The sequence below is a fragment of the Chiloscyllium plagiosum genome, chromosome 32, assembly GCF_004010195.1.
Source record: "Chiloscyllium plagiosum isolate BGI_BamShark_2017 chromosome 32, ASM401019v2, whole genome shotgun sequence".
Taxonomy (NCBI): Eukaryota; Metazoa; Chordata; class Chondrichthyes; order Orectolobiformes; family Hemiscylliidae; genus Chiloscyllium; species Chiloscyllium plagiosum.
In genome coordinates this window covers 2,194,501-2,214,265 of record NC_057741.1, presented here as the reverse complement: position 1 = coordinate 2,214,265, position 19,765 = coordinate 2,194,501, and the positions used below count along the sequence as shown (strand labels likewise).

Sequence of the window (19,765 nt, the reverse complement as noted above, 5' to 3'; positions counted from 1 at the left end):
AAGCAACCTCATTTTGTTAAATGGCCCTACATAATGAATGCTTTTCCACTTTGTTAACCCGTTACACTCACCTCCAGCACCTCATTGTTAACTGCAAGTTCTATCTGACCAGAGTCATGCTCAGCAGAACCTCATTTCACAAAACTTAGAACTTAACTCTTTCCCTGCCTGCTTATACTCATCCCCTCCTTATATCATTTCATGATAACCATTGACACTATCAGCTTTCATAAGACTGTGACAGCCAGTATTTAAACAGATTATTGACACACAGCATACAATGATTATAATAAAAATTAATAATCCATTACAGTAAATAGAATTTGAAGAATCCTCCCATGTGGAAAAAATTCACCAGTAAAGTTCTTAAATCCACAGTCCTTTGTGACCACCCCATCCCCTCCAAGTCAAGTGGAAATGAGCCACTTCTCCAAAGTCTCCTTCAGTAAAGTCCAACCTGAGAACAAAATTCAGTCTGTCCTTGCACACCACTCGACGGAGAAATCGGATTTCTTGGATAAGGGCAGTTAAATGCTTCACAAAACTGGCGAGACTTCCATCCTTGCAGAGATGTTTCAGATGGAGGATACCAGCGCATCTGAGCATGCGGTGCAGCAACTGCAGCTGCAGGCCAGGCAAACGCAGCATTCTTTGCTGCTTCTGCTCCCACTCTGCTGTTAAAGGTAACAAAGCCAACTGGCTGTTGTGATGTTAGCTTGATCAATGAACCATCATATCCCTTAAACGATTGAAAGAGAAGGTGAAGCTCACATGGTTTAATGTCCATAGGAAAGCCACTGACAAAAAGAGTACCAAACTCCTCTTCACTGTTGCGAGCTTCTTCATTCTTGGTGCTCATGATGGGGAGCTGATTGAATCTGTTTGATCAGGTTGTGGAGGGGTGGGTGGTGGTCCAAAGGTGTGCTTTACCTGTGAATGGAGAATCTCTGGAGACGATGTTAGCTGCTGAATGTATCTTTGCATTTCCTCTCTCATTCCTTCCTTTCCAAAAGTGGTTATCAGCATGAAGACATCCACACATTTAACTACACTAAATTATGTCTGCCTATTTCAACATTCTTTAAATTCTTTAAGTCTGTTATTCTGTTCACTATTTATGACATTATCAAGTTTTATACAATCCATAAACTTCTAAATTGTATTGTCTAAACAATTCAGCCAATTATACACAACAATCAATGGTCCTAAAATCAAACCCTCGGGTACCCCATTCAGCTAAGTGGGAAGGCACATTTTGATATTATCAGATAGGATCAAAAATTATTTTCCTTTAACAAATTGATATATGGCTAATGTGAAAGCGGTCAGGAAAAGTATCTCAAAAGTCTGGAACAGCAAGAAAACAACAAAATGCTTCCAGTGTTTTAGCAACTGAAGAGACAGTTTCAATTCAGATTTAAATCTCAAAATATTCATGGGAAACAAATGCTGAATATTTTAAAATATGTTTTCCAACTGAAATTTCACAAATAAAACAGTCAAAATTGCGATGGCAATTTTGGTAGAGATCAACTTTTTTTTTGAATTTGCGGTATGAAGGGGGCCATTGAAGTCTTAACAATAAAGAACAGAATTTAAGCAGTGCAGCCTCAAGTCCTGATATTGCCTCGAAAATCTTAATGTAACATCAGATGCACTCTTCTGTTTGTGAACACTCTGCATTAAAAACACAGCAACAAAGATATTTTAATACAATACTGCCATCTGGCTAAAGCATGACCACTGACCCAACTGCTTTCTTTTAAAACACGCATTGTAAAATTTGAAACAAAACAGGGGTTCAAAGCACTCAATTTGTTTTAAGTTTACAAGTTCAATAATTTTAAAAAGGACATAATGTTGTATAATTTCAATGTGAAAACAAACTCTGCGCCATTACATAGCTCACAAAATATATTGAATTGAGATCCTGTTTCAAACAAGGGAAAACAGTTACTTAAAAGGATTTTCCAAACCATTATCTTAACAAACCAAAATTTTTAAACATCAAACACTCACAGCATGGCACAATTTATACTGAAACTTTCCCTTTTCAACCCAAGTATTAGTACAGCCTTAATTTCAGCGTTTTCTCTTTTGTTTTGCATCCTCTCACTGTAATTATACTTCTAAAAGAGAAAGCCCTCACAGCAGAGCACATGGCGCCGCAAACCAAGCCACACTGTTCCCCCAGTCAAAAGACTCAAAGAGCCTCAAATTTCGACACTAGGGGGAGTTTAGCCCTTCTCATTTTGCGCCACACCGGGGTTCGAACCTCCCTTAAATGTAGAGAGCCCAAACCCCAATAAAACAGAGAGCTCGAACCTCGCTAAAACATAGAAAGCTCAAACCTCAGCACAGTGCGGAGGACTTGAACCTCAAATCAACCCACCCAGTAGACTTGAACCTCAGTACCACACAGAGGACTCTAACTTCAAGCAAACCCACCCCAGGGGATTTGAACCACAATATCATGCAGAGGACTCAAATCTCAATCAAACGCACCTCCCCCCAATGCAGTGCAAAGGACTCTAATCTCTGACTGCCAACACACTCGTGAAACTCTGTCTCCCAACTGAACTAATTACCGTTCGGGGAATCCGGAGAACAGAGAACGATTGAATGAGGGCACACAGGAATATCGAAAGGGACCCAAAGTTTAACATCTTACCTTGTGAGCCCATCCGTGTCGAGACAACAATTTTTCAGGCGGACGCTGACACTGTCCGATCGTAACTATCTGTTTGGATCCTGCTGACTATGCCAATATTGCATCCCATTTCCCTCCCGTTAGTCGAAGCAAAACGCTCAGAGACAATAGTTTTACCTCCTTCACATTTATACCAAGGGAAAGTGAACAATTGCCCATGTGCACAGAGACATGAGTTCATGGTCTTCTCTGGAAAAGCAGTCATTTTACAGGGAGGAGCATCCAGATAAGGCAACATACATATTAACTGGGTGACTTACCATCAGCGAGCATCAACAGTAAAGCTTAAGCCATATGCTGTTACACAATGAATAACTGGTGTCACATAATGAATACTTTTCACCTTGTTAAACTGACCTTACATACTGAAAGCAACCTCATTTCGTTAAATGGCCCTACATTATGAATGCTTTTCCACGTTGTTCTTGAGTCATGCTCAGCTGAACCTCTTGTTTCACAAAACTCAGAAGTTAACACTTTCCCTGCCTACTTATACCTTGTACACATTTTCAACATGGTGATGGAGGCATGTACTCTTTCAACGTTTTAGTAGTACCTGGACAGGCACTTAAAATGTCAGGCCATAGTAGACTATGGACCAAGGGCAGGTAAATGGGATTAGTATAGTTTGGTTGTGGATTTAAGTTTGCTCGCTGAGCTGGAAGGTTCGTTTTCAGACATTTCATCTCCATACGAGGTAACATCATCAGTAAGCCTCTGGTGAAGCACTGGCGGTATGGCCCATTTTTATTTGGGTGTTTGGGTGTCCTTGGGTTGGTGATGTCATTTGCTGTTCTTTTCCTCTGGAGGTGGTAAATGGGATTCAGATCAATGTGTTTGTTGACAGAGTTCAAGTTGGAATGCCATGCTTCTAGGAATTCTTGCATGTGTTTCTGTTTGGCTTGTCCTAGGATGGATGTATTGTCCCAGTCAAAGTGGTGTCCTTCCTTATCTATATGTAGAGATACTAGTGAGAGTGGGTCATGGATTTTTGTGTCTAGTTGATGTTCATGTATCCTGGTGGATAGTTTTCTGCCTATTTGTCCAATGTAGTGTTTGTTACAGTTCTTGCAAGGTATTTTGTAAATGCCATTAGTTTTGCTTGTTGTCTGTTATAGGGGCTTTCATGTTCATTAGCTGCTGTTTTAGTGTGTTGATGGGTTTGTGGGCTACCATGATACCAAGCGGTCTGAGTAGTCTGGCAGTCATTTCCGTGATGTCTTTGATGTAGGGCAGAGTGGCTAGGTTTTCTGGACGTGTTTTGCCTGCTTGTTTGGGTTTGTTGCTGAGAAATCGGCAGACTGTGTTCACTGGGTACCCGTTCTTTTTGAACATGCTGTATAGGTGATTTTCCTCTGCACTTCGTAGATCCTCTGAGCTGCAGTGTGTGATAGCTCATTGAAATAATGTTCTAATGCAGCTTCGTTTGTGGGTGTTAGGATGATTGCTTCTGTAGTTCAGTATTTGGTCCATATGTGTTATTTTCCTGTAGACGTTGGTTTGAAGTTACCCATTGGCTGTTTGCTGTACTGTGACATTTAGGAATGGCAGTTTGCTGTTGTTTTCTTCCTCTTTTGTGAAGTTTATGCCAGTAAGGGTATTATTAATGGTCTTGAAGGTTTCCTTTAATTTGTTTTGTTTGACGCCAGTGGTGGGCAAGTTGTTGAAAGAAATCCTGAGGGACAGGATATCCATATATTTGGGAAGGCAAGGACTGATCAGGGATAGTCAACATGGCTTTGTGCAAGGGAAATCATGTCTCACAAACTTGATTGAGTTTTTTGAAGAAGTAACAAAGAGGACTGATGAGGGCAGAGCGGTAGATGTGATCTATATGGATTTCAGTAAGGCATTCGACAAGGTTCCCCATGGGAGACTAGTTAGCAAGGTTAGATCTCATTGAATACAGGGAAAACTAGCTATTTGGATACAAAATTGGCTCAAAGGTAGAAGAGAGAGGGTGGTGGTGGAGGGTTGTCTTTGAGACTGGAAGCCTGTGACCAGTGGAGTGCTACAACGATCGGTGCTGGGTCCTCTATTTTTCATCATTCATATAAATGATTTTGAGGTGAGTATAAAAGGTATAGTTAGTAAATTTGCAGATGACACCAAAATTGAAGGTGTAGTGAACAGCGAAGAAGGTTACATCAGATTTCAATAGGATCTTGACCAGATGGGCGAGTGGGCTGAGAAGTGGCAGATGGAGTTTAATTTAGATAAATGTGAAGTGCTGCATTTTGGGAAAGCAAATCTTAGCAGGACTTATACACTTAATGGTAAGGTCCTGGGGAGTGTTGCTGAACAAAGAGACCTTGGAGTGTCAGGTTCATAGCTCCTTAAAAGTAGAGTCACAGGGAGATAGGATAGTGAAGGCGGCATTTGGCATGCATTCCTTTATTGGTCAGAGCATTGAGTACAGGAGTTGGGAGGTCATGTTGCAGCTGTTCAGGTCATTGGTTAGGCCACTGTTGGAATTCTGGTCTCCTTCCTATTGGAAGAATGTTGTGAAACTTGAAAGGGTTCAGAAAAGATTTACAAGGATGCTGTCAGGGTTGGAGGATTTAAGCTATAGGGAGAAGTTGAATAGGCTAGAGCTGTTTTCCCTAAAGCGTTAGAGGTGAAGGGATGACCTTATAGAAGGTTACAAAATCATGAGGAGCAGGGATAGGATAAATAGACAAAGTTTTTTCCCTGGGGTCGGGGAATCCAGAACTAGAGGGCATAGGTTTAGGGTGAGAGGGGAAAGATATAAAAGAGACCTAAGGGGCAACTTTTCCATGCAGAGGGTGGTATGTCTATGGAATGAGCTGCCAGAGGAAGTGGTGGAGGCTAGTACAATTGGAACATTTAAAAGGCATCTGGATGGTTAGATGAATAGGAAGGGTTTGGAGGGATATGGGCCAGGTGCTGGCAAGTGGGACTAGATTGGGTTGGGATATCTGGTCAGCATGGACAAGTTGGACTGAATGGTCTGTTTCCGTGCTGTACACCTCTATGACTCTATCACTCTAGTGATGACAAAGGTGTCATCCACAGAGCAGACCCAAAGGTTTGGTTAGATGGTTGGCAGAGCTGTTTGTTCAAGTCTCTGCATTACTGCCTCTGCTCAGAACCCAGATATCGGAGTTCCCATTAGTTCGTCTGTAGACTTTGTTATTTAAAGTGAAATGCGTGGTAAGGCATAGGTCTACTAGCTTAACAATGTTGTCCTTGCTGATGAAGTTGGTGGTGTTTGGTGCATGTGTCGTTGGTTCTTCTAATAGTGCAGTCAGTGTTTCTCTGGCCAGGTTGATGTTGATGGATGTGAACAGGGCAGTTACATCAAAGGAGACCATTATTTCATCCTCTTCTATCTTGGTATATTTAATGGTGTTCAGGAATTCTTGGGTCAAGTAAATGGAGTGGCATGAGTCTTCTACTAAGTCTTTAAGTCTTTGGTGTAGTTCTTTAGCTAATCTGTACATTGGTGTTCCAGGTAGCGAGACTATGGGTCTGAGGGGGCTCCCTGGTTTGTGAAATTTGGTATCCGTAGAAGTGTGTTGGATCCATCTAGTTTCATTTTGTGGAAGCCTGACTTGTTTAATTCTCCAGATTTCTGAAGTGTTTTGAGTGAGGCAGTGATTTGGTTCTCTAGTTGTGGGGTCGGGTCAATCGCCACCTGTTGTTAAGTGTCAGTATCTGCAAGCAGTGCTTTTGTTTTCTCAATGTAGACTGTTCGGTTTAAAAGGACTGTCAAGCTTCCTTTGTCTGCAGGTAGGATAATGATGCTTTTATCTTTTTTGAGACTTTCTAGTGCTTTCCTTTCTTGGGTATGGAGTGTGTTTCCTTCTTTTTCCCTGCTTAATGATGGTGTGACTTCTGTCAGCTGGTTTGCTGGGTTTCTTCTGTGAGCTCATTGTTTTTCAGTATGGTTTCTAATGCTGCTAAGAAATCTTTCTTGCCGACATCCCAGAAGTTGTAATTTAATCCTCTTACTTTAAGATGGCTTTTTCAGTTTGTTAAGGGTCGGTCTGATAAGATTTTTATCCATGCTTCCATGTTGTCTCTGTTGCTATTTTGAGAGAGTTTGTCTAGTTTTGTTCTGCACGTCTCATTTTTTCATTTTCCGTTTGTCGCTGTCTAATCTCTATGGCCCGTTGCACTGTGTCTGTCCATTCATGGAAGATACAGAGTGTAGGGAAATAGATAGTGAAATCTTGGAAAATGGCCATATTATAGAGGTAGTGGTGCTGGATGTCTTAAAACGTGTAAAGGTGAATAAATCCCCAGGATCTGATCAGATGTATGCTAGATCTCTCTGGGAAGCGCGAAAGGTGATTGCTGAACCCCTTGCTAAGATATTTGGATCATTGACAGTCAACCATGAGGTGCTGGAAGACTGGACATTAGCTTATGTGATGCCACTATTTAAGAAAGGTGGTGAGGAAAAACCAGGGAACTATAGATCAGTGAGCCTGAAATCAGTGGTGGGCAAGTTGTTGGAGGGAATCCTGAGAAACAGGATTTGCATGTATTTGGATAGGCAAGGACTGATTAGGGATAGTGAATATTGCATTGTGCATGGGAAATCATCTCTCACTAACTTGATTGAGTTTATTGAAGAAGTAACAATGAGGACAGATGAGGGCAGAGTGGTGGACATGACCTGTATGGACTTCAGTAAAGCGTTCAACAAGATTCTTCATGGTAGACTAGTTAGTAAAGTTAGATTATATGGAATACAGGGAGAACTAGCTTTTGGACACAGAACTGGCTCGAAGGTAGAAGACAGAGGGTGGCTGTGGAGGTTTGCTTTTCAGACTAGAGGCCTGTGACCAGAAGTGTGCCACAAGGATCAGTGCTGGTTCCACTGCTTTTCGTCATTCATATAAATGATTTGGATGTAAACGTAGGAGGTATGGTTAGTAAATTTGCAGATGACACCAAAATTGGAGGTGCAGTGGACAGCAAAGATGATACTTGAGAGTACAACGGGATCTTGATCAGATGGGCCAATGGGCCAAGGAGTGTTAATGAAGATTAATTTAGATAAATGTGAGGTGCTGCATTTTGAAAAGGAAAATCAAGACAGGACTTATACCAGGATTCTCTGGGGAGCCAGGGGAGAAATTTCAGAGCCTTTGGCTTTGAACTTTAGGTCATCATTGTCTACAGGAATAGTGCCAGAAGACTGGAGGTTAGCAAATGATGTCCCCTTGTTCAAGAAGGGGAGTAGAGACAACGCTGGTAAATATAGACCAGTGAGCCTTACTTTGGTTGTGGGTAAAAGTGTTGAAAAGGATTATAAGAGATAGGATTTATAATCATCCAGAAAGGAATAATTTGATTACGAATAGTCAACACGGTTTTGTGAAAGATAGGTCATGCCTCACAAACATTATGGAGTTTTTTGAGAAGATGACTAAATAGGTCGATGAGGGTAAAGCAATTGATGTGGTGTATTTGGACTTCAGTAAAGCATTTGCTAAAGTTCCCCACAGTAGGCTATTGCACAAAATACGCAGGCATGGGATTAAGGGGGATTTAGCAGTTTGGATCAGAAAGTGGCTTGCTGAAAGACAACAGAGGGTGGTGATTGATGGAAAATGTTCATCCTGGAGTTGGGTTTGTTTTGGGGCCACTGCTGTTTGTCATTTTTATAAATGACGTGGATGAGGGCATAGAAGGATGTGTTAGTAAATTTGTGGGTGACACAAAAGGTCGGTGAAGTTGTGGACACTGCGGAAGGATATTGCAGGTTACAGACGGACATAGATAAGCTGCAGAGTCCATCTGCCTTGTTATTTCTATTACATGAGGTTGCACGAGAACGCAACTTCTGCATTATAGCAGAACAGACTATAAAATGAAATGAGGTTGTTTCTCCGAACAGCCATCTAGTCATTGATTGTATTTCAGAAATAAACAAGCAGTAAAAACAAAATCTGTGATAACTCTTAACAGTACACTGAATACAAAATTTGAAAAATGAAAACACAAAAGGCTACGCTAAGAACTGGAAACTGGAAAACAAATGAAAGAAATTAAGTCAGATAATTATTGATCTGCAAATCCTGAATTACGTAAATATTCCTAGGCTTTTCTGTTTTGGTTACAGATTTTCAGAATCACTCTAGTAGCTTCTACTTTGTTTAAAGAAAAAGTAAAGGTTTTAGCATTACTTCACAATGATCATTTATTCTTCACATTTTGAAATGTACAAACCCAGCAACCCCTGGCAACAAAAGGCTCAACTGCTCTCTTATTCTATATGTTTGATCTTAAGGTCTTAAGAAATGGGAAACCAAGGAGTCCAGCCTACCATTCAATGAAACCAGAGCTTATCTGATAATGCTCACATCAACACATGCACCAGTAGGTTCAGGGACAGTTCCTTCCCAGCAGTTATTAGATTATTGAAAGGACTCTCTAGCCTTAAGCAATGCTGATCTTGCTAATGTTGATCTCTCTTCTATGCCCTGTGCAATGTTACCTGTATGCCTCAGTCTAAATCTTTTGTTCTGTATACCCTGCCTGTACTACTCCTAAATAAAGCTTTTCACTATACTTCAGTACATGTGACAATAAATTTAAAAAATCAATAAATACTGGGTCAAACTAATAAACCTTCTCAGGATAGTATAGTTTAAGCAAGACCTCCTCATTTTTATATAACATTCCCTTTGAAATGAAGGTCAATATTCCATTTCCCTTCTCCATTACTCACTGCGCTTGAATGCTAATTTTGTGCAATCTTACTCTGTCTGAATTATGCATTTCTCAGCATATTAATTATGCTTCTGAAGTAAACTTACTTTGAAACACTTCATGATGTGGACATCAAAATGTGTTTTTCATGCTTTTTTAAAATATTTATGTTTAAATTTAATAAGAGTACAATTCATAACAAAAACTTGATTCAATGGTTGAAAACATACATATGTTTATGCATGTAAACATACATAAATACACTGAAAACTGGAACTCAATAAAAACACTTGTTTTAGCCAATAGTTCATTCAAATTAAGCTCCTCTAAACATTTAAAACTAACATCAGCTCAGTCTGTGGACAAGACTACTGCAGTTACAAAATCACAGAACCATTGAAATAGTACAGCACAGAAGAGGACCATTCTTGTCCATGCTGACCCAAAGACACTGAGGCCCATCTTCCTGCACTTAAGCATGGTCTGCAGTTTACAGCACTTAAGGTGCAGATCCAGATACTTTTTGGAACAGTCAACATCTCTGCCTGCACCACCAACTCAAGCAGCCAGTTCCAGACCACCACTGAGTAACAAGGTTTTTCCTCATATCTCCTCTAATCCTTCTAAGCTTGAATCTGTCAACCTTTGCTTTTGAACAATCTACCAAGGAAAACAAATTTGTCCTGTCTACTTTATCTCTAACCCTACACTTTTGTATACCTCAACCATATCATCTTTCAACCTTCTCTGTTCCAAGGAGAACAACCCCAAACTCTCAACCTTTCCTTGTAGCTACAATTCTCCAGTCCTGGAGAATATTCTAGTAAATCTTCTCTGTACTCTCTCCAGAACAATTATACCCTTCCTGAAATGTGGTGGCCAGAACTGCACATAAAACTCCAGTTGTGGCCTCCCAAGTATCTTATGCAGTTTCACTATTATATCTCTACTTTTCTATTTTATACCTCTCTCAATGAAGAACAGGAACCCATATGCCTTCTTTACAACCTCACCTACCTGTGCTGCTACATTTCAAAACCATGTATTTACATGCCAATCTGCTCTCACTTCATCTACTCGTCTTGGCATATTCTCAGTTATTGTGCATTACCATTTACTGTTTGACCTCCCTAAGTGCATTCCCTCACACAAGTGTTGAACTTCATCTGCCACTCTGCCAATCTATAATGTTGGAGCTTTCAGCTATCCCTTTTACTATCCACTACACAGCCAATTTTTTTTGTCATCTGCAAATTTCTTAATTGTGACCCCACATTCAAGTCCAAATTAATCATACATAAAACAAACAGCAGGGGTCCCAAAACTGAGCGCGACAGAACACCACTTGAAACAGCTATGCATTCGAAGAGGCAGCCATCAACCATCATCCTTTGTTTCCGGTTACGAAGTTAACTTTGGATCCAATTCAACACATTATCCTATATCCATGGATTTTAAATTTTTGACTAGTCCACCATGTGAGACCTTATCAAATGTCTTACTAAAATCCATACGGACAACATCCACTGCACTACCCTCATTGAATTCTTTCAGGAAGTGACACGGAGGATCAATCAAATTGGTAAGGCATGACATTCTCTTAATAAAGCCGTGCTGACTATCCCTGACCAGTCCATGCTTTACTAAGTGACAGCTTATCCAATCTCTCAGGATTGATTCTAACAATTTGCCTAATACCAAGGTAAGATTAACTGGTCTATAATTGTTTAGTCTTACTTTTGTACCCTTTTTGAACAATGGAATCACATTTGCATTCCTCCAGTCCCTCACCTGTGTGTCTAGTGAAGATTGGAAAACTATGCAACTATTAGAAAGCTATTACAGTAGCCATTCATAACCAAGCATGAATCAATTCCTATGGATCTGCAACAACCCCAAGCATTAGAAGTCTATTTTAAACCAACAAAAACAAAACAGACATTTACTCTCTCTTCCTTTTCTCATTTCCCATCAACTCAAGTTAAGGGCAGACATAACATTACTCTGTTATGATTTCATTAAAAATTGTAATTAAAATGTAATAACAAATACCAATCAGATAACTATAATCACCTACAGCATGCAATTTGGCAAATAACAAACTACTGATAAAAGGTATAGTCGAACAGGGACAATTATTAAACAACTAAGGGAGAAGCTGTTCTCCAACAACTGATAACACTCCACTCAGCAGTTTCATAGGTTCAGTTTAACAGAATTAGCATTTGGACAGAAATCACTGCAGAATCAGGAAATCTGAAATAAAACCAAAATATCTGTTCTTTTCCTTTGACCACAAGCTGTTTCAAAGTCCACAAGTCATCTTCAGCTCCAAAACAGATGACCCTATAACTCTAATAAAATTAATTAATAATCTGAGGGGGTTCAAGCAATACATTTAGGTCACAGGGGCACAAAACAAAACCGTGGTGGACACATGAATCCATTCATTTTCCTGGTATTAATAAAGACATTAATCAACTTACCAAGTCATGTGAAAAACATCAATTCCATCAACTTCAACAATCAAAAAAAGACTCTCTTCACACGAGATTTATTCTGACCTATGATGCAAGATTGTGCTTGATATTTTCCATGTACAAGAACGTAATTACATTCTAGCAATTGAATATTTCACAATTTGTACAACTAATCAAAGAAAACACTAATGCAACAACTGTTAACACATTGACTGCCATAATTACTGTTTTCATTGTACCTCACCAAATCGTGTGCGACAACAGTCCACCACACACTAGTGCAGTTTCAAAGACATGTGCAGGAAAAGAGTTGTTTAAAATATTACCTCCTCTCTTCGCTATCCTCAGTCAAAAGATCTTGTATACCATACTATCCACAGGTACCAGTTTACCCTCTCTAGCAGCTCTCATATTTGGAAGAGAGATCTATAGAGTTCTTCCACACACACACACACACACACACACCAGCCACATGTACATGCACATTGTTGAAAAGGAAGGAGCAATGATACAACAGCATGATCAACATGTAAATAGAGAACTGAAATTGAAGTTTTAAAAAAAAAATCACCACAGTCCCAGGGGACCAAGACTGTTCTCTCATTAGACAGAGGCTACTGGTAAAGAGTTTCACCTGAGGGTTATTGTGCTTCAGAAGGGCAAGGTTACACAATCATGCCTTCAAGGTACCTCAGCCAGTGCGGGAATTGAACACACACTATTGGTATGACCCAACATTGCAAATCAGCCACCCAGCCAACTGAATTCACTTACCCTCAAAACATTAACCCAACTTGAACCAAACAAGTTCTGGGATTTTTGCACAAACACTAGTTCATGGAAAGAACGATGTGTAGCCTAAGCAGGGCACAAACATGGTAATGAGCAATGGTCAAATTCTGTGAAGAAATAGGTGACATTTTTGGACTGAATGAGTCATCACCCTTCACACAGAATGTTGAATCATACTGAAGACATCATGCCAGACAACCGCACATATACAATAAACACTGTGATAAAAGGTATTAATTTATAAAAATTAATACATTTCTTTTGAAGAGTTTGAATGCTAAACTGTATCTGAATGTTGATGACTGTAGAGCCTGTTAATGTTTTAAAGGAAGTTTGTTTTATATTGTGGGTGCTTACAACAGGGAAGAGAAACATTAAGCCATTAGATTTAGCAGAATCTAGAATGAGCAAGTTTTTCTTTTAAATTAAGTTCAAATGTTTTTGTTTTGAATTCAGAAGAGATCCAACTGAAGTCAATAGCAATTACAGTCTCTCTTTGAAAAGGAGACTATTCAGAGCAGTTAAGGGAAAGTTACCTCAGGGAAAGAGTATAACTTGTGCACCCTCCAGACCAGCATGGTTAGAACACTGCAAATTATTGAAAAAGTCTAACCTCTCAGTTGAGCAAGTATTCAAGGAAAAAGAATTCATAGTTCACAGGACAAGAACTGAGAAGCAGTTAAATGTTAAAAATCACACAACACTAGGCTATAGTCCAACAGGTTTACCTGGAAGCACTAGTTTTCGGAGCAATGCTCCTTCATCAGGTGGTTGTGGAGTTTAAGATTGTCGGACACAATTTATAGCAAAAGTGGACAATGTGATGTAATTGAAATTATATATTGAAAAAGACCTGGATTGTTTGTAAAGTCTCCCATCTTTTAGAGTGACCATGTTGGTTTCAGTTACAGAGTCATAGAGTCATACAGCATGGAAACAAGACGGTTTGATCCAACCCATCCATGCCAACCAGATATCCCAAGCAATCTTGTCCCACCTGCCAGAACCCGGCCCATATCCCTCCAAACCCTTCCTATTCATTTACACCTTCCAAATGCCTTTTAAATGTTGCAATTATACAAGTCTCCACCACTTCCTCTGGCAGCTCATTCCATACATGTACCACCCTCTGCATGAAAAAGTTGCTCCTTGGGTCTCTTGTATATCTTTCCCCTCTCACCCTAAACCTATGCCCTCTAGTTCTGGATTCCCACACCCCAGGGAAAACAGCCCCAGCCTGTTCAGCCTCTCCCTATAGCTCAAAATCTTCCAACCCTAGCAACATCCTTGTAAATCTTTTCTGAACCCTTTCAAGTTTCACAACATCTTTCCGATAGGAAGGAGACCAGAATTGCACGCAATATTCCAACAGTGGCCTAACAAATGTCCTGTACAGCCGCAACATGACCTCCCAACTCCTGTACTCAATACTCCAACCAGTAAAGGAAAGCATACCAAATGCCTTCTTCACTATTCTATCTACCTGCAACTCCATTTTCAAGGAGCTATCCAAAGGTCTCTTTGTTCAGCAACACTCCCTAGGACCTTACCATTAAGTGTATAAGTCCTGCTATTTCCCAAAATGCAGCACCTCGCATCTATCTGAATTAAACTCCATCTGCCACTTCTCAGCCCATTCGCCCATCTGGTCAAAATCCTGTTGTAATCGGAGGTAACCCTCTTCGCTGTCCACTACACCTCCAATTTTGGTGTCATCTGCAAACTTACTAATGTACCTCCTATGCTCGCATCCAAATCATTTATGCAAATGACAAGTAGAGGACCCAGCACCGTTCCTTGTGGCACTCCACTGGTCATAGGCCTCCAGACTGAAAAACAACCCTCCACCACCACCCTCTGTCTTCTACCTTTGAGCCAGTTCTGTATCCAAATGGCTAGTTCTCCCTGTATTCAATAAGATCTAACCTTGCTAATCAGTCTCCCATGGGGAACCTTGTCGAACGCCTTACTGAAGTTCATATAGAACACATCTATCACTCTACCCTTATCAATCCTCTTTGTTACTTCTTCAAAAAACTCAATCAAGTTTGTGAGACATGACTTCCCATGCACAAAGCCATGTTGACTATCTCTAATCAGTCCTTGCCCTTCCAAATACTGTCCCTCAGGATTCCCTCCAACAACTTGCCCACCACTGACGTCAGACTGACTGGTCTATAGTTCCCTGGCTTGTCATTACTACCCTTCTTAAACAGTGACACCACGTTAGCCAACCTCCAGTCTTCCAGCACCTCACCTGTGACTATTGATGACACAAATGTCTCAACAAGAGGCTCAGCAATCACTTCTCTAGCTTCCCACAGAGTTCTAGGGTACACCTGATCAGGTCCTGGGGATTTATCCACTTTTATGCGTTTCAAGACATCCAGCACTTCCTCCACCGTAATATGGACATTTCACAAGATTTGAACACCTAGTTCCCTATCGTCTATATCTTTCATATCCTTTTCCACAGTAAATACTGATGCAAAATACTCATTTAGTATCTCCCCCATTTTCTGTGGCTCCACATAAAGGCCGCCTTGCTCATCTTTGAGAGGCCCTATTCTCTCCCTCGTTTCTTAAAGTTACATTCTCAAGGGAACTTTAACAATAGGTGTCATGTTGGTCCAGATAATGCATTGAAGGTGTGAGGCGCCCTGTTTGAGGCTGTCTGTGCTCCACTGTGCAAACTGATTCTAATCTTAAAAAAAAGGGATTTACAGAATCTTAAATGGATTGTTGCAGATTCTGGGCAAAATAAATGCAACTACAAATTCACCCCACAAACGTTTGTGTGGGTGTGCTGGAGGGGGGAGGGTGGTATGAGTGTCTGTGAAAGTGTGTGTGTGTGTGTGTGTAAGTAAAGTGGTACAAGTCTGAGAGAGGGTGTGTTTGTGAGTGCGGCAGTATGTATGTGAGCGTTTGAAAGAGAGATGGTGTATGAGAGAGGGTCTGTGCATATCTGCGCTTGTCGGAGTGTCTCTGTGTGTCAGTGTGTAGTGCATTGGGGTCACCTGTAGCGTGACATGAACCCAAGGTCCCGGTTGAGGCCATCCCCATGGGTACCGAACTTGGCTATCAGCCTCTGCTCGGCCACTTTGCATTGTTGCCTGTCCCGAAGTCCACCTTGGAGGACAGTCACCCGAAGGTCCGAGGTCGAATGTCCCGAACCGCCGAAGTGTTCTCCATATGGGAGGAAACACTCCTGTCTGTTGATTGTTGTGCAGTGTCCATTCATCCGTTGCTGTAGCCTCGGCGCAGTCTCGCCAATGTACTTTGTCTCAGGGCATCCCTTGCCTGCAGCATATGAGGTAGACAATATTGGCCAGGTCACAGGAGTACCTGCCACATACATGATGGGTGGTGTCCCCACATGTAATGGCGGTATCCGTGTCGACACTCTGACACATCCTGCGGCATCTACCATGACAAGGTTGTATGGTATTATCCTGAAAGACAAATAATGATCTGTTTGAGGTTTAGTGGTTGTTTAAAGGCGAGAAGTGGAGGCATGGGGAAGGTCTTGGCGAGGTGCCATCCTCATTGATAATGTGTTGCATGCTGTGAAGAACATAGCGTAGTTTTTCGGCTCTTGGGAAGTACTGGACAACAAAGGGTACCCTGTCAGTTGCAGCTCATGTCTGTCTTCTGAGAAGGTAGTTATGGTTTCTCACTGTGGCACGTCGGAACTGGCGGTCGATGAGTTGAGCATCATACCACATTCTTAAGTTAAAGCTTTAGATTGGATAGGGAAGGAAAATTTCTGTGTTATGTTTGGTTTAGTCTAGTTTGGTTTATTTAGTTTATTTATTTTATGTAATAAATTTCTATTATTAAAACTAAACCTGGAACCTTTCGTGCTTATGTTTCAGTGAAAATCTACCATGTTAAATAAAATAAATGAAATAATGATTTATCAAACCAGGATTTCATCCTGGGGCCTAGCTTGTCCAGTAGTAACTGAGATCAAAACAATACACATTCATCCACAATGACAGATGACCTATCACAGAGTGAAGGTATTCCGCCAAGTCATGGTAACAGTGAAAGCACTACATCTGTCATGCTATATTTCCACCAAGGCAATATCTGAATGCATTAGGCCAATAAGTATCTTTGCACATGTTATTGTAAAAGGGTTCCCATTCTTTAATGGGGAAAAGTGTGGTGTTATATAATGGGTCACAATTCAGACCATACAGGCCAGTACCTTCACAACATTATGACTTGACAATCTAATATAAAGGTTACCTGCCTCGTCTTCCATCACTGTGTATTGTGAAGTTGGTGTATAGTCTTCAGTCCATTGTATACTATCACATCAGTAAACATAGAACCCAGACTTTATATTCAAACCTGAGAGATTTTAGGTTTATAAACAGTATTGTTAATAAAATGTCAAGACACCTGACTCAAAGTTACACCTACAGCAACTAGCTGTTGGTCTGGAATCTTCACTACTCTTGGTTTGATTTGGCAGTGCATTTAATCTAATGCATCATCTATGCTCAGACCAGCATTTCACTAACACCGAATTTCCTTGCTGCAGCATTTTTTTGATGAGTTGCCAAGTATTATGACTTGTACCTTAAACAGATTTGTACGTGATTCTTCTTGGGGAGAACGTACCGCTGAGTACCGGGACATCAAGCAAGCTCCAGAAGTTGAACTAGATCAATTGTATCAACACAGTGGCCGTCAAAGTAGAATAGTGTTTGGATAGGCTGTGGTGGGGACTTGCATGTTCTTCAAATGCTGTATTAAGCACATCGCCAAATCTATCATATTTTTACTTTGGAAATGAGTTGTCAGTAGGTCTCGAGAAATATGCACAGGTATTTCTAAATTCTTTTCATTTTTGAAGAGATATATTTGATAGTTAAGAGAGTTCAGTTGTATTCTGTACGAATAATAAGCCCTTTATGATAGAGTCATAGAAACATACAGCGCGGAAACAGACCTTCGGTCCAACCCGTCCATGCCAACCAGATATCCCAACCCAATCTAGCCCCACCTGCCAGCACACGGCCCATATTCCTCCAAACCCTTCCTATTCATATACCTATCCAAATGCCTTTTAAATGTTTCAATTGTACCAGCCTCCACCACTTCCTCTGGCAGCTCTTTCCATACATGTACCACCCTCCGCGTGGCAAAGTTGTCCCTTAGGTCTCTTTTATATCTTTCCCTCTCACCCTAAACCCATGTCCTCTAGATCTGGATTCCCCGACCCCAGGGAAAATACTTTGTCTATTTATCCTATCCATGCCACTCATGATTTTGAAACCCTCTATAAGGTCACTCCTTAGCCTCCGACGCTTCAGGGAAAACAGCCCCAGCCTGTTCAACCTCTCCCTGTAGCTTAAACCCTCCTACCCTGGCAACATCCTTGTAAATCTTTCCTGAACCCTCTCAAGTTTTGCAACATCTTTCCACTAAGAAGGAGACCAGAATTGGAAGCTGTTGGAATTCCAACAGTGACCTAACCAATATCCTGTACAACCGCAACATGACTTCCTAACTCCTATACTCAGTACTCTGACCAATAAAGGAAAGCATACCAAACGCTGCCTTCACTACCCTATCTACCGGTGACTCGACTTTCAAAGAGCTATGAACCTATACTCTAAGGTCTCTTGATAAAACAAGATCAAAATGAAACCCCAGTTACCTGGAATTTTTTGTTGAGTGTGTGTAAAAGTCATACAATATTTGGATAATTAAACCAATTTTAAAAATTGCTTATTACAATATTTTATTGTTATTTTGTTTCAAGTAAATATTTATGGAATATCTTTCGCTACCACACAAAGTGGAAGATGTTAGGGCACTGATGGTATTGTGTAGGCCTCCCACTAAATTCCACTTGTCCCACTGCCATGCTGTAGCACTGTTCACTACCCTCCCTACTCCTACCCCTCAAAGGCTGTGCTTGCCATCCCATTACAGGAGTGGAGTGTGTGGTGCTGGAAAAGCACAACAGGTAAGGCAGCATCTGAGGAGCAGAAGAATTGACGTTTCAGGCAAAATGCTAGGAAAGGCTTCATCAGGATTCTTCTGCTCCTCGGATGCTGCCTGACCTGCTGTGTTTTTCCGGCACCATGCTCTCGACTCTAATCTCCAGCATTTGCAGTCCTCACTTTTGCCTATCCCATTACAAGACTCTGCTCTGTAAAGAATACAGAAACATTTGAAAAAGAAAACATTTTAACTGCTCTGCAATTATTAAAGTAGTTTTGAGTTGCTCAATGTTATGGTAGTCCTAACCTTTGATGCAGGGAACTATCTGAGGCCTCTTTGGCAATAACCTCAAAGACACTGCAACTGCCCATCACCCTTGCAATTTGGAAAAATAACCTGATAATACGTTTTGACTAGAAGTCGAAATTAGTTTAAGTCAGAAAACAAAACAGACTTCCCTTCTGACAGCAAGATCACTCAGACTACAGACAGATCTCAATGTCAAAATTAAGTTTCCAGCAGCTTATCATCATTCAGCGGCAAAACCTTAAGTATTTATTAAGTTGAATGTCCAGATGGCCAGACCCCTAGGACAATAGACAATAGGTACAGGAGTAGGCCATTCTGCCCTTTGAGCCTGAATCACCATTCAATATGATCATGGCTGATCATCTTTAATCAGTATCCTGTTCCTGCCTTATCTCCATAACTCTTGACTCCACTATCCTTGAGAGCTCTATCCAACTCTTTCTTAAATGAATCCAAAGACTGGGCCTCCACTGCCCTCAGGGGCAAAGCATTCCACACAGCCACCACTCTCTAGGTGAAGCAGTTTCTCCTCATCTCTGTCCTAAATGGTCTACCCCGTATTTTTAAGCTGTGTCCTCTGGTTCGGCACTCACCCATTAGCGGAAACATGTTTCCTGCCTCCAGAGTGTCCAAACCTTTAATAATCTTATATGTCTCAATCAGCTCCCCTCTCAGTCTTCTAAACTCAAGGGTATACAAACCCAGTCACTCCAGTCTTTCAGCGTAAGGTAATCCCGCCATTCCAGGAATTGACCTCATGAACCTACGCTGCACTTCCTCAATAGCCAGAATGTCTTTCCTCAAATTTGGAGACCAGAACTGC

The 19,765-nt window shown here is 40.9% G+C and overlaps 1 protein-coding gene across 3 annotated transcripts in view; it reads right to left on the bottom strand.

Moving 5' to 3' along the window:
* The window catches only part of rapgef2b (Rap guanine nucleotide exchange factor 2b), a 386,293-nt gene that overhangs the window by 298,642 nt on the left and 67,886 nt on the right, over positions 1 to 19,765 (bottom strand). The window lies entirely within an intron of this gene.